General features: G+C 39.0%; 1 protein-coding gene across 1 annotated transcript in view; it reads left to right on the forward strand.

Moving 5' to 3' along the window:
• Window positions 1-14,883, forward strand: part of LOC142832944 (uncharacterized) — a 776,034-nt gene that overhangs the window by 683,686 nt on the left and 77,465 nt on the right. The gene's annotated exons all lie outside the window — the stretch shown is intronic.

Genomic DNA, 14,883 nt, shown 5'->3' on the forward strand with positions numbered 1-14,883 from the left:
GACAAGCATGTCACCTCAACCCACTCCTCACTGCCTTCATGTCTTTGGATCTGCCTCTTTCTACAAAACATGAGCCTTTTTTTTGTGTGTCTCTCTCTTCCATACCCCACCCTATATCTGCTTGCTATAGTAGATCCTGATAGTTCATGGCAGGCCAATGGTGTGTCCATGTGGACCAGGGCAGACAGCACCAGGCAGGCACATAGACCACTGTCTCCCATGTAGTCTTCATGGCACTGGGCAAGCTCCTTTTGCCTCCTCCCTGCCTGGCATGGAAAGCCTTGAGCAGGTATCTCATTTTTAAATTTTAAAGTGGAAAATAATATGAATTTATTTGTGGTTTAATTAATTAAGGAAAATACTTTAAGACATATATGTATAGATATTTTATTGTATATTCAATTTTCAATACAACAGATTTTCCCAGGAATGTCAATTGGTTTTTGAAGCCCTCATGGTATTTTACTAAGTTATCATTCCTTCATTTGTGGTTATGCACTTGAAGGATATGAGATCTTAAAAATTCAATGTAATCTTATGAAAATAATTGTGTACTAATCTATTTTCTAGTGTATTGAATGCCAACTTTGGGCACCGACTTATTTAGAACTGTATTTTATCCACAAAAGTCAAATGTCAATCAATTCACACAATGAACTTACAGTGAATTACATGCAAACAACATTGCAAGTGTAATGAAGTGTGTAATATGCTCACGTGTTTGACATCTAGCTGACTCCCCTCACTTCTCTATAGACACATACTCATCTTTTATCTAGTCACTTCTTCTGATTTACTACCTTTCTTAAATTGGTGTACATCCATGAATTAAAATCATGCATTGGTTAAAGCCTTCAATTTTATTACTACCCATTTCTTCAGAATTATTCATCATTAAAAAAAATTAATACAATATAGTAAGTAAACGAATTTTTCCATTTGTCCATTGTTATGTGAAAGCAAGTGTTTATAAAATTGTCTGACACTGCAACCTCAGTGGAACTCTGAAACAGTGCTTGCTACAATACTGAGGGGAACAAGAGGTGAGTGACCGGCTACATGGAGGAACACTCCACTCTCTAGGACCTTTATAGAGAGGCAAAACCCTGGGCCTTTCCCTCAACTGCCTCTGCTTCTCTAGCCAGTCAGCAGCAGAGTTTCCTACAGGTAGTCTGCCCCAATACCCACTCTCATCCACCAGACCCACTCCCAGCAAGCTACAAGGCCCATCCCACCCACGAATTCACCTATCTTCTGGAAACATCAGTGGAACTTTGATGGAGGAAGGTCATTGGTTAATAAAGAAACTGCCGGCACAGAAGCAGAGCAGCACGCAGCGGCCAGACGCACAGAGGTGGAGCAGCGCGGCGGCCAGACGCGGCAGAGCGACACCGCATTCAGGAAGAGGCTTTGGGAGACCAGCGCAGCGGCAGTCGCAAGCGGCAGGGTCAGGCGTGCAATAAGGAGAGCAGATCACCCTACTACAATTAAATCAAAGAGGTAGGCCTTTGGTTGGCCAGGTCACTGGCAAAAGGGGAGCCTGGTCCTGTCCTGAAGACCCTTAGGAGGGGTGAGAGGGTTCTTGGCCTGCGGCAGGAACCAGGAAACAGAGCGAGGGCATTTTGTAAGCAGAGCCCTGGGCCAGCAGGGAAACCTGATCTGGTTTTTAAAAGACCCATTAGATAGGATTAATAGGAGGAGATGGGCAGATGCCAAGGCAAGAACTCACCCAATAATCTGAAAAACAACATGAAAACACCAGAATCCAAGGATCTTACAACAGAAGTATTTGAACAACCTAACACAGAAGAAGTGGAAAAAATTGACTTTATGAACGCAATAGAGTCCCTTAAACAACATGTAAAAAAATGCCCTTATAGAAATGGATGAGAAGTATAACAAAAAGTTTGAAGAAATGAGTAAATATGTACATAATACCCTGTGAAACCAAGAAAAAACAATCAAACAGGTAATGGAAACAGTTCAAGAATTGAAAACTGAAATGAAGGCAAGGAAGAAAATACAAACTGAGGACCAGCCGGATATGGAAAATCTAGGTCAATGAGCAGAGTCTACAGAAACAAGCATAATCAATAGAATACAAGAGATAGAAGAAAGAATCTCAGATGCTGAGGACACCATAGAGAAAATAAACGAACAGATAAAAGAAAACAGCAAAGCCAACAAATTCTGAACACAAAACATTCAGGAAATATGGGACACAATAAAAAAAACAAACTTAAGAATAATAGGAATAGAAGAAGGAGAAGAGTCACAGCTCAAAGGCCGAGAAAATATATTCAACAAAATTATGGAAGAAAACTTTCCCAACTTAAAGAAAGATATTCATTTAAATATTCAAGAAGCATACAGAACACCAAACAGACTGGATCAAAGAAAAACATCTCCTCGCCATATAATAATCAAAACACAAAATATACAGGTTAAAGAAAGAATATTAAGAGCTGCAAAGGAAAAAGGGCAAGTAACTTATAAAGGTAAACCGATCAGACTTACACCTGACTTCTCTATGGAAACTATGAAAGCCAGAAGGTCCTGGATAGATGTACTGCAGAAGCTAAGAGACCATGGATGCAAAACCAAACTACTATACCCAGCCAAGCTATCGTTCATTATCAATGGAGAAAACAAGACATTCCAGGATAAGAATAAATTTAAAAATACATAGCCACAAATCCAGCCCTACAGAAAGTAATAGAAGGAAAATCGCAACCCAAGGAATCCAACACTGCTGACACTGCCTACAATAACCCAGGCATCTAGTGACCCTTCACCAGCACATCTCAAAGAAGGGAGACACACAATCTCTACTACCAAAAGCAATAAGAATAACCAGAGTAAACAACCACTGGTCATTAATATCACTTAATATTAATGGGCTCAATTCACCTATAAAAAGGCACAGGCTAAAAGATTGGATACGAAAACAGGATCCAACATTCTGCTGTTTGCAAGAAACACATCTCAACCACAAAGACAGTCACCTACTCAGAGTAAAGGGTTGGGAAAAGGTGTTTCAAGCAAATGGTCCTAAGAAAATAGCAGGTGTGGCCATATTAATTTCTAACAAAACTGACTTCAAACTAAAATCAATCAGAAGAGACCGAGATGGTCACTTTATACTCATAACAGGAACAATTCATCAGGATGACGTCTCAATTTTGAATATCTATGCCCCCAATATAAAAGCACCTACTTATGTAAAAGAAATATTACTAGAACTCAAGGCAGACATCAAACCACACACACTAGTAGTAGGAGACTTCAACACACCTCTCTCTCCAAGGGACAGGCCAATCAGACAGAAACCTAATAGAGAATTATTGGAGGTAATGAAGCAAATGGACTTAACAGACATCTATAGAACATTCCACCCAAATAGGAAAGAATATACATTCTTCTCTGCAGCTCATGGAACCTACTCAAAAATTGACCACATACTTGGAAACAAAGGAAACCTCCACAGATACAAAAAATTATCAGTGTCCACCTGTGTCCTATCTGATCACCACGGATTAAAGTTAGAAGGCAACAACAATGCTACCCACAGAAAGCTGACAAACTCATGGAAACTGAACAGTCAACTACTGAACCACACCTGGGTCAAGGAAGAAATTAAGAAAGAAATTAAAGTCTTCCTTGAATTTAATGAAAATAAAGAGACAACATACTCAAACCTATGGGACACTATGAAAGCAGTGCTAAGAGGAAAGTTCATAGCACTAAGTGCCCACTTAAAGAAAATGGAGAATGCATACATTGGGGACTTAACAATGCACCTGAAAGCTCTAGAAAAAAAAGAAGCAGACGCGCCCAGGAGAAGTAGAAGACTGGAAATAATAAAACTGAGGGCCGAAATCAACAAAATAGAAACACAGAAAACAGTCCAAAGAATCAATGAAACAAAAAGCTGGTTCTTGGAGAAAATCAACAAGATCGACAAACCCCTATCCAAACTAATTAAACGACAGAGAGAGATCACACAAATAAATAAGATCAGAAATGAAAAGGGGGACATAACCACGGACACAGAGGAAATTCAGAGAATCATTAGATCTTACTACAAAAGCCTGTATAACACAAAATTGGAAAACATAAAAGAAATGGACACTTTTTTAGATAAATACCATACACCAAAGTTAAACCAGGACCAGGTAGACAATCTAAACAGACCTGTAAGTCGCGAAGAATTAGAAGAGGTTATCAAAAACCTCCCTACCAAAAAACGCCCAGGACCAGATGGTTTCTATGCGGAATTCTACCAGAACTTCCAAGAAGAGCTAATACCTATACTCCTTAATGTATTCCACAATATAGAAACAGAAGGGTCTTTACCAAACTCCTTTTATGAAGCTACAGTTACTCTGATACCAAAACCACACAAAGACTCAACCAGGAAAGAGAATTACAGGCCAATCTCACTCATGAATATCGATGCAAAAATCCCCAACAAAATACTGGCAAACCGAATCCAAGAACACATTAGAAAAATTATCCATTATGATCAAGTAGGCTTCATCCCAGAGATGCAGGGCTGGTTCAACATATGAAAATCTATCAATGTAATCCACCATATAAATAAACTGAAAGAAAAAAATCATATGATCATTTCATTAGATGCTGAAAAAGCATTCGACAAAATTCAACACCCCTTTATGATAAAGGTCTTGGAGAGAATAGGGATACAAGGATCCTACCTAAATATAATAAAAGCTATATACAGCAAGCCAACAGCTAACATTAAATTGAACGGAGAAAAACTGAAAGCCATCCCACTAAAATCAGGAACACGACAAGGATGTCCACTCTCTCCATACCTCTTCAATATAGTGCTTGAAGTTCTAGCAATAGCAATAAGACAACATAAGGAGATCAAGGGGATTTGTATTGGAAAGGAAGAAGTTAAGCTTTCGTTATTTGCAGATGATATGATAGTATACATAAGTGACCCCAAAAATTCTACCAAAGAACTCCTACAGCTGATAAACACCTTTAGTAATGTGGCAGGATACAAGATCAACTCCAAAAAATCAGTTGCCTTCCTTTACACTAAGGACAAGGAAGCAGAGAGGGAAATCAGAGAAGCATCACCTTTCACGATAGCCACAAACAGCATAAAATATCTTGGGGTAACCCTGACCAAGGAAGTGAAAGACCTATTCTACAAGAACTATAAGTCTTTGAAGAAAGAAATTGAAGAAGACACCAGAAAATGGAAGGACCTCCCTTGCTCTTGGATTGGGAGGATCAACATAGTAAAAATGGCAATTCTACCAAAAGCAATCTATAGATTCAATGCAATCCCCATCAAAATCCCATCAAAATTCTTCACAGATCTGGAGAAGACAATAATCAACTTTATATGGAAAAACAAAAAACCCAGGATAGCCAGAACAATCTTATACAATAAAGGATTGTCTGGAGGCATTACCATCCTTGACTTCAAACTCTATTATAGAGCTACAGTACTGAAAACAGCCTGGTATTGGCATAAAAACAGAGAAGTCGACCAATGGAATCGAATAGAAGACCCTGACTTTAACCCACAAACCTATGAGCACCTGATTTTCGATAAAGGAGCTAAAAGTATACAATGGAAAAAACACAGCATTTTCAACAAATTGTGCTGGCAAAACTGGATGTCAATCTGTAAAAGAATGAAAATAGATCCATATCTATCACCATGCACAAAACTCAAGTCCAAATGGATTAAAGACCTCAATATCAGTCCGAACACACTGAACCTGATAGAAGAGGAAGTTGGAAGTACTCTACAGCACATGGGCACAGGAGACCACTTCCTACGTATAACCCCAGCAGCTCAGACACTAAGGGCATCATTGAATAAATGGGACCTTCTGAGGCTGAGAAGCTTCTGTAAAGCAAAGGACACTGTCACTAAGACAAAAAGGCAACCCACTTACTGGGAGAAGATTTTCACCAACCCCGCAACTGACAAAGGTCTGATCTCCAAAATATATAAAGAAATCAAGAAACTAGACTGTAAAAGGCTAATCAATCCAATTATAAAATGGGGCACTGAGCTGAACAGAGAATTCTCAACAGAAGAACTTCAAATGGCCAAAAGACACTTAAGGTCATGCTCAACTTCCCTAGCGATCAGGGAAATGCAAATCAAGACAACTTTAAGATACCATCTTACACCTGTCAAAATGGCTAAAATAAAAAACACCAATGATAGCCTTTGCTGGAGAGGTTGTGGAGAAAGGGGTACATTCACCCATTGCTGGTGGGAATGCAAACTTGTGCAACCACTCTGGAAAGCAGTGTTTCGGTTTCTCAGGAAATTCGGAATCAACCTACCCCTGGATCCAGCAATACCACTCTTGGGAATATACCCAAGAGAGGCCCTATCATACAACAAAAGTATATGCTCAACTATGTTCATGGCAGCATTGTTTGTAATAGCCAGATCCTGGAAACAACCTTGATGCCCTTCAACGGAAGAATAGATGAAGAAAGTATGGAATATATACATATTAGAGTATTACGCAGCAGTAAAAAAACAAGGACTTCTTGAATTTTGCATACAAATGGATGAAAATAGAAAACACTATCCTGAGTGAGGTAAGCCAGACCCAAAAAGAGGAACATGGGATGTACTCACTCATATTTGGTTTCTAGCCATAAATAAAGGACATTGAGCTTATAATGCATGTTCCCAGAGAAGCTAAATAAGAAGGTGAACCCAAAGAAAAACATATAGACATCCTCCTGGGTATTAACCTTCATCAGGCGATGAAAGGAGACAGAGACAGAGTCCCACATTGGAGCACCAGACTACAACCCCAAGGTCCAAATCAGGAGCAAAAGGAGAGAGAGCACAAGCAAGGAACACAGGGCCATGAGGAGTGCACCCACACACTGAGACAATGGGGATGTTCTATCGGGAACTCACCAAGGCCAGCTGTCCTGGGTCTGAAAAAGCATGGGATAAATCCGGACTAGCTGAACATAGAGGACAATGAGGAATACTGAGAACTCAAGAACAATCACAGTGGGTTTTTGATCCTACTGCACGTACTGGCTTTGGGGGAGCCTATGCAGTTTGGATGCTCACCTTAGGAGACCTGGATAGAGGTGGGCGGTCCTTGGGCTTCCCGCAGGTCAGGAAACCCTGATTGCTCTTCGAGTAGATGAGGGAGGGTGACTTGATCGGGGGAGGGGGAAGGAAATGGGAGGCGGTTGCGGGGAGGAGGCCGAAATCCTTAATAAATAAATAAATTTAAAAAAAGAACCGTTAGGGTTCGAGCCAGATGGAGTCCCACTGAGAAGAGGTGGACAGCAGCTCCCACCCTTAACAAAGACGCTATCTGCAATTAATACCTTCTGGGTAAAGAGAATTTTCGGCAGCACAGTGTCCCTGAGCATATAAGTCACAGAAAATGTCATTGAATAGGGTCTATCAACCACACTCCAGAGCAGGACTCATGCCCACATGAAACAAACTCAATGGTATTTTTGTGGACTTTTAAATTTCATTTTACTTCATTTTGGCATTTTTTTGTCTTATTGGTCTCTCGCTTGATTGTTTTGATTTACATTTTTGTGTTTCTTGGTTGTTTTTTTTTTTGAAAGAAAGAGAGAGAAAGAATATAAAGTTGGGTGGGTAGGGAGGTGGGAGGGATCTGGGAAGAGTTTGGGGAAGGGAAAAATTATCAAAATATACTGTATGAACTTTTTTTCAATAAAAAATAATAAAATAAAAGAAAAGAAACTGCCTTGGCCCATTTGATAGGCCAGCCTTTAGGTGGGTGGAGTAGACAGAACAGAATGCTGGGAGGAAGAGGAAGTGAGGCAATTGCCATGCCCCTCCTCTCTGAGTCAGACATGATGAAGCTCCAACCCAAGATGGACATATGCTAGAATCTTCCTGGTAAGCTACCACATCATGGTGCTACACAGATTATTAGAAATGGGTTAGTCAAGATGTGAGAGTTAGCCAAGAAGAGGCTGAAACTAATGGGTCAGGCAGTGTTTAAAAGAATGCAGTTTCCATGTTGTTGTTTCAGGGCATAAGCTAGCCAGGCAGCCAGGGGCTGGGTGGCAGAACACAGCCCGCAGCTCCTTCTACAGAACTTCTAAAACACAGCTTGCTACTATAAAGAGGGTACCAAGAGGTAAGTCTCTAGGACTTCACTCTCTAGGACCTCCATAGTGGGAAAAAAACCTGGGTGCTTCCCCCAGCTGTCTTAGCTTCTCTAACCATCCAGCAGGAGATTTTCCTGCAGGTAGGCTGCCCCAATACCCACCCTCTTCCACCAGCCCTCCCCCCCACAGCAAGCTACAAGCCTCATCCCACCCAAAAACTCACCTATCCTCTGAACAACTCAGTGGAACACTGAAACACAGCTTGCTATAATACTGAAAGGAACAAGAGAAGAGTCTGCTGCTGAGAGAACCAACAGAGGAGCTCTAAAGCACAATCTGTGATTACACAGATTGGACCAAGAGAGCAAACCAGGAGAGAAGACCAAGAGAGCAGGCTAAGGGAGATCTCTGTGGTTCCCTGAGACACAGACATTGACAGTACAGAGCAGACCAGGAACAATTTCCAAAGACTCAGAGACCCACTGCAAAGATTGGACCAAGATATAAAAACATGGCCGGCATCAACTGAAGGAAGAGGTTGGTAGGCAACAATGCAAGAATTTATCCAACAACATAAAAAGCAACATGATAACACCAGAAACCAGTGATCATACAATAAGAAGCATTGATTATCCTAACACAGAAGAAGCAGAAGAAAATGATTTTAAACATAACTTTATGAAAGTGATGGAGACCTTTAAAGAGGAAATGAAAAACTCCCTTAAAATGGAGGAAAATACAAGCAAAAAAATTGTAAAAACTTAATATATCTCTCAAAGAAACCCAAGAAAATCAAGAAAAAAACAATCAAACAGGTAAGGCAAACAGTTAAAGACTTGAATCCAGAAAGAGATGCAATGCAGAAAGCACAAACTGAGGGGATTCTGGATATGGGAAATCTGGGCAAAAGAACAGGAATAACAGAGACAAGTATAACCAACAGAATACAAGAGATGGAAGAGAGAATCTCAGGTGTTGAAGATACTATATAGTGTAGATGGAAAGCTATTAGTTCGTTCCTAGCTGCTCAGACCCAAAATAATTGCACAGAAACTATATTATTTGCAATACTGTTTTGCCAATAGCTTAAGCATATTTCTAGCTTGTTCTTATATCCTTAACTAACCAATATCCATTAATCCATGCATCACCACAAGGTTGTGGTCTACCAACAAGGTTCGAACACATCTGTCTCTGGCATGGGCAACATGACTTCTCCTGACTCCACCTTCTTTCTCCCATCATTCAGTTTAGTTTTTACTGCCTAGCTCTGTTCTGCCCTGCTGTAGGCCCAAAGCAGTATCTGTATTGATCAGTGGTAATCACAGCATACAAAGGGGAATCCCTCAGCACCTCCTCTTTTCTGTCTAAATGAAAAGGGAGGTTTTAATTTTAACATAGTAAAATTAAGTATAACAAAAGCAGGTACCAAGCTAAAGGTACCAATATTTGTACCTACTTTATCTTTTATCATAAGTAAGGGAAACTATAACTCTCCATGCTTCAACTCCATCAAAGACTCCAGAAGGATATAATATTACCTAAGTAAGCAGAAAGTGCATTATAAGCAACTTCTAAACTCTAGAAATGAAAGAGACAGCTCACTGCCTGGACAGTCACCCAAAGTTGGGGCACTCATCTTCAGCTTACAGACCCAAAGTATCTAGCATACTATTCCATGAAGCAGGGAATTTCAATTGCACCTATATTGTCAGTTTGTTAGTCACTTTCTTCCATGTTCTGCAGAATGCCTGGCAGACTACTTCATGATGCAGCAACTACAAAGGACTCTCTCACCTTTAGGCAAGTTCAGCAGTCATTTTTCTGTGCATCCTGCATGTTCAGTTCATACAGTATAACATAGAGGAGTCCAGGCAAAAGCAGTTTCTAGCCCAAATGGCTAACCATTATCCTCTTGAAGTAATTGGTGCTGCCAGGAGCAGATGTGTCTCGTTGTCAAGAAAAGTCCTAAGTTCTAAAAGCATAGAAACAAAGGAAACACTACAAAGAATCAATGCAACAAATAGCTGGTTCTTTGAAAAAATCAACAAGATAGACAAACAATTATTGAAACCAATCAAAAGACAGAAAGAGAACATCAAGATTAACAAAATCAGAAATGAAAGGGGAGACATTACAAAAGACACTGAGAAAATTCAGAGAATCATTAGGACATATTACAAAAACTTATACTCTACAAAACTTGAGAGTGTAAAAGAAATGGACAGTTTTCTAGATAGATACCATATAACAAAGTTAAATTAAAACCAAATGAGCAATTTAAATAAACCTATAAACTACAAGGAAATAGAAGCTGTCGTCAAATAAAAAAAAAAACTCTCAATCAAAAAATGTCCAGGGCCAGATGATTTCAGTGAAGAATTTTACTAGAACTTCCAAGAAGAGCTAATACCTAAACTTTTCAAACTGTTCCACAATAGAAACAGAAGGAACATTGTCAAACTCTTTTTATGAGGCTACATTTACCCTGACAACAAAACCACACAAAGACTCAACCAAGAAAGAGAATTACAGACAAATCTCCCTCATGAACATGGCTGCTGAAATACATAATAAAATACTGGCAAACTAAGTTCAAGAACAAATAAAAAAAATCATCTGCCCTGATCAAGTTGGCTTCATCCCACAGATGCAGAGCAGGTTCAACACACGAAAATCTATCAATGTAATCCATCATATAAATAAACTAAAAGAAAAAATTTATTATCATTTCATTAGATGCTGCAAAAGCATTTGACAAAATCCAACACCACTTCATGATAAAAGTCGTGGAAAGATCAGAGGTACAAGAAACATATCTAAATATAATAAAGGCAGTATACAGCAAGCTGACAAGCAACATCAAATTAAATGGAGAGAAATTCAAAGCAATTCCACTAAAATTAGGAACAAGACAAGGATGCCCCTCTATTCATATCTCTTCAACATAGTTCTTGGGTTTCTGGCTAGAGCAATAAGACAACAAAAAAAATATCAAGGGTATTGAAGTTGGAAAGGAAGAAGTCAAACTTTTGTTATTTGTGGATTATATAATATATGTGTGTGTGTTTGTGAGAGAGAGAAAGAGAGAGAGAGAGAGAGAGAGAGAGAGACCCCAAAAACTATACCAGAGAACACCTGCAGCTGTTAAATATCTTCAGTGATGTGGCAGAATACAAAATCATCTCAATAAAATCAGTATCCCTCCTATAAACAAATGATAAAGAAGCTGAGAAGGAAATCAGAGATACCTCACCTTTCATAATAGCCACAAATAACATAAAATGTCTTGAGTTAATATGAACCAAAGAAGTAAAAGACCTGCTTGATAAGAACTTAAAGTCCTTGAAGATGAAACTGAAGAAAATAGCAGAAAATTGAAGGATCTTCCATGCTCTTGGATAGGTAGGATCAATACAGTAAAAATGGTAATCCTACCAAAAGCAATCCATAGATTCAATCCAATCCCCATCTAAATCCCAACTGAATTCTTCACACAATGTGAAAGAACATAATCAACTTCATATGGAAAAACAAAAAACCAAGGATAGCCAAAAGACTATTGTAGAATAAAGGAACTACTAGAGGCATCATTATCTTTGACATTAAGCTCTATTACAGAGCTACTATAATGAAAACAGCTTGGTACCTGCATAAAAACAGAGAGGTTGACCAATTGAATCAAATCTAAAATCTGGATATTAATCCATATACTTATGACCACCTGATTTTTAACAAAGAAGTTAAAATTATACAATGGAAAAAAGAAAGTTTCTTCAAGAAATGGTGCTGGCATAACTGGATGTCAACATGTAGAAGAATGAAAATGGATCCATTTCTATCCCCATGCACAAAACTCAAGTCCAAATGGATTAAAGACCTCAATATAAATTTGAACACACTGAATCAGACAGAAGAGAAAGTGGGAAGTAATCTTCAGTGCATGGGCACAGGAGACCACTATCTAAATATAACCTTAGTAGCACAGACACTGAGAGCAACAATAAATAAATGGGGGCTCCTGAAATTGAGAAATTTCTGTAAAACAAAAGATAAGATAAAAAGGCAGCCTACTGAATGGGAAAAGATCTTCACCAGCCCCACATCAGATAAAGGACTGTTCTCCAAAATATATAAAGAACTCAAGGATTTAGACCTCAAAATTCTAAATAACCCAATTAATAACTGGGTACAGAACTAAAAAATGAATTCTCAACAGATGAATCTCAAATGGACAAAAGATACTTAAGGAAATGTTCAACATCCATAGACATCAAGGAAATGCAAATCAAAACAACTCTGAGATATTATCTTACTCCTGTCAGAATGGCTAAGATCAAAAACACCAGTGATAGCTTATGCTGGAGGAGATGTAGAGTAAAGGGAACACTCATCCATTGCTGGTGGGAATGCAAACTTTTACAGTCATTCTGGAAATTAGTATGGCAGCTTCTCAGAAAATTGGGAATTAACCTACCTCAGGATCCAGCAATACAACTCTTGGGCATATACCCAAAAGATGCTCAGGCTTACTACAATGGCATTTGTTCAACTATGTTCATAGCAGCATTATTTGTAATAGCCAGAACCTGGAAAAACCTAGATGCCCCTCAACCAAAGAATGGAAAAAGAAAATGTGGCACATTTATACATTATAGTGCTACTTACTGGGGAAAAAAATGAAATCTGGAATTTTGCATGCAAATTGATAGAATTAGAAAACACTATTCTGAGTGAGGTAACCCAGACCCAAAAACATGAATATGGTATTACTCTTTCATAAGTGGATACTAGCCATAAACAAAGAATATTTAGCCTATAGTTCATGATCCTAGAAAGGCTAAGTAATAAAGTGAACCCTGAGAAAAATTAATATAGATCCACCTGGAAAGTTGAAACAGACAAGATTACCTGACAAAATTGGGAGCATGGGGATGGGGGGAGAAGAGTGGGTGAAAACAGAAGAGGAGGGGAGAAGAGGAGGGTGAAGAGAACTTAAGGGAATGGGATAAGACAAGAAGCAGGAAGAAGAGAGATGAGAGCAAGAAGAGATATCTTGATTGAGGGAGCCATTATAAGGTTAGCAAGAAACCTGGCTCTAGAGAAATTCCCATGAATCCACAAGGATGACCCCAGCTAAGACCCTAAGCAATAGAGGAGAGGGTACCTGATCTTGATTTGTCCTGTAGTTAAACTGATGAATATTTTAAATATCACCATAGAATCTCCATCTATCAACTGATGGAAACAGGCAGATGCCTGCAATGGAGAGCTTTACTGAGCTCCCAAAGTCCAGCTGGAGTGGGAAGAATGAGAATATGAACAAAGAAGTTAAGACCATGATGGGAAGACCCAATGAAACAGTCTACCTGAGCTAATGGGTGCTCACCAACTCCAGCTGCAATGGGACGGAACAGGCATAGGACCAAACTAGTCCCGCTGAATATGGTTGACAGTTGGATGGCTGGCACAAACTGAGGGCATCAGGATTTATTCCTACTGTAGGTACTGGCATTTTCATAACCTATTCTCTTTCGATGGATACCTTGCTCAGTCTAGATATAGTAAAAAGGGCCATGGACCTTCCCCAAAGCAATGTGCCTTACCCTCTCTGAGGATTTGATGGGGATTGGGTGGGAGAGTATGTGGAGAGAATGGTAGGAGGGGAGGGAGTGGGAACTTAGATTGGTATGTATAATGAAAAATGATAGTTTGGTTTTTTTAAAATAAATATATAAATAAATAAAAGATTAGAAGACAGATGCTAAAAAAACAGCCAAAAATAAATAAATAAAGCAAGAAGAACTGTGGAGCCCGATTCCAATTGTTACATCTTCAACACAACTCTGACACTCAAGACTAATGCTAAGAATTTTTTTGTAAATAGAGAAGACAAAGATTGTAAGAGCCAGAGGACCAGAAGTTGTTGTGGATTGTGTCTCTTAGGAATTTAAACAACTATCCATAAAGACACAGAAAGTCTCATCAACACAACTGCCTAAACTTTAGCTCAAGAAGGAGAAAAAAAGGTATGCTGATATGATTGGGGAAAGTTCATGAGGCTCCAACCCTACACAAAGAAACAAGAAACCAAGGGCTACTAAGAAGGGGAGAAGGGACATACCCAGAGAAAAGAACATCAATTTTGTATTAGTTTTCCAATACAAAATGGTAATCTCTGAAAATATACATACTGTGATATTACACAGAGTTGGTTGCACTAATGTAGTATTTAGAAATATATGCATGACTTGTGTGTGTATACTATACATATATGTACACATATATGTATATATCTATGTTTATATGTATATATGTATATATCTATACAAACACACAGAGATGTGTGTGTTTGTGTGTGTGTGTAACAACAATAAATGAAAAAAGAAGCCATGAATTTGAAAGATATGGGAGTGTTTGTTGGGAGAAAATACTTTGGACTATTTAAATTTGGACTATGCTAACTGTTTTGTGACAGGACCAAGGTCCTCCCCACTATATCTTGACTGAGCATGTTATCCCTCTAAAGAGAATTGGTTCCAAGCCAAGAAAAGCAGAAGGGATAAATCCTGGTCTTACTGCCAGTGGCCCCACAGTCTGCCCCCACCAGACAACTATCACCCACATTTATTCATTTCATTCAGAGGGGCTATTTTGGCCCTATGCTGGTTCACCTTCACTCAGGCCAGAGTCAGTGAGCCCACATAAGCTCTCATAGCTGTTTCAGTGGGTATTTCCAGCATGGTCTTG

Source organism: Microtus pennsylvanicus, chromosome 1, assembly GCF_037038515.1.
Source record: "Microtus pennsylvanicus isolate mMicPen1 chromosome 1, mMicPen1.hap1, whole genome shotgun sequence".
Lineage (NCBI taxonomy): Eukaryota > Metazoa > Chordata > Mammalia > Rodentia > Cricetidae > Microtus > Microtus pennsylvanicus.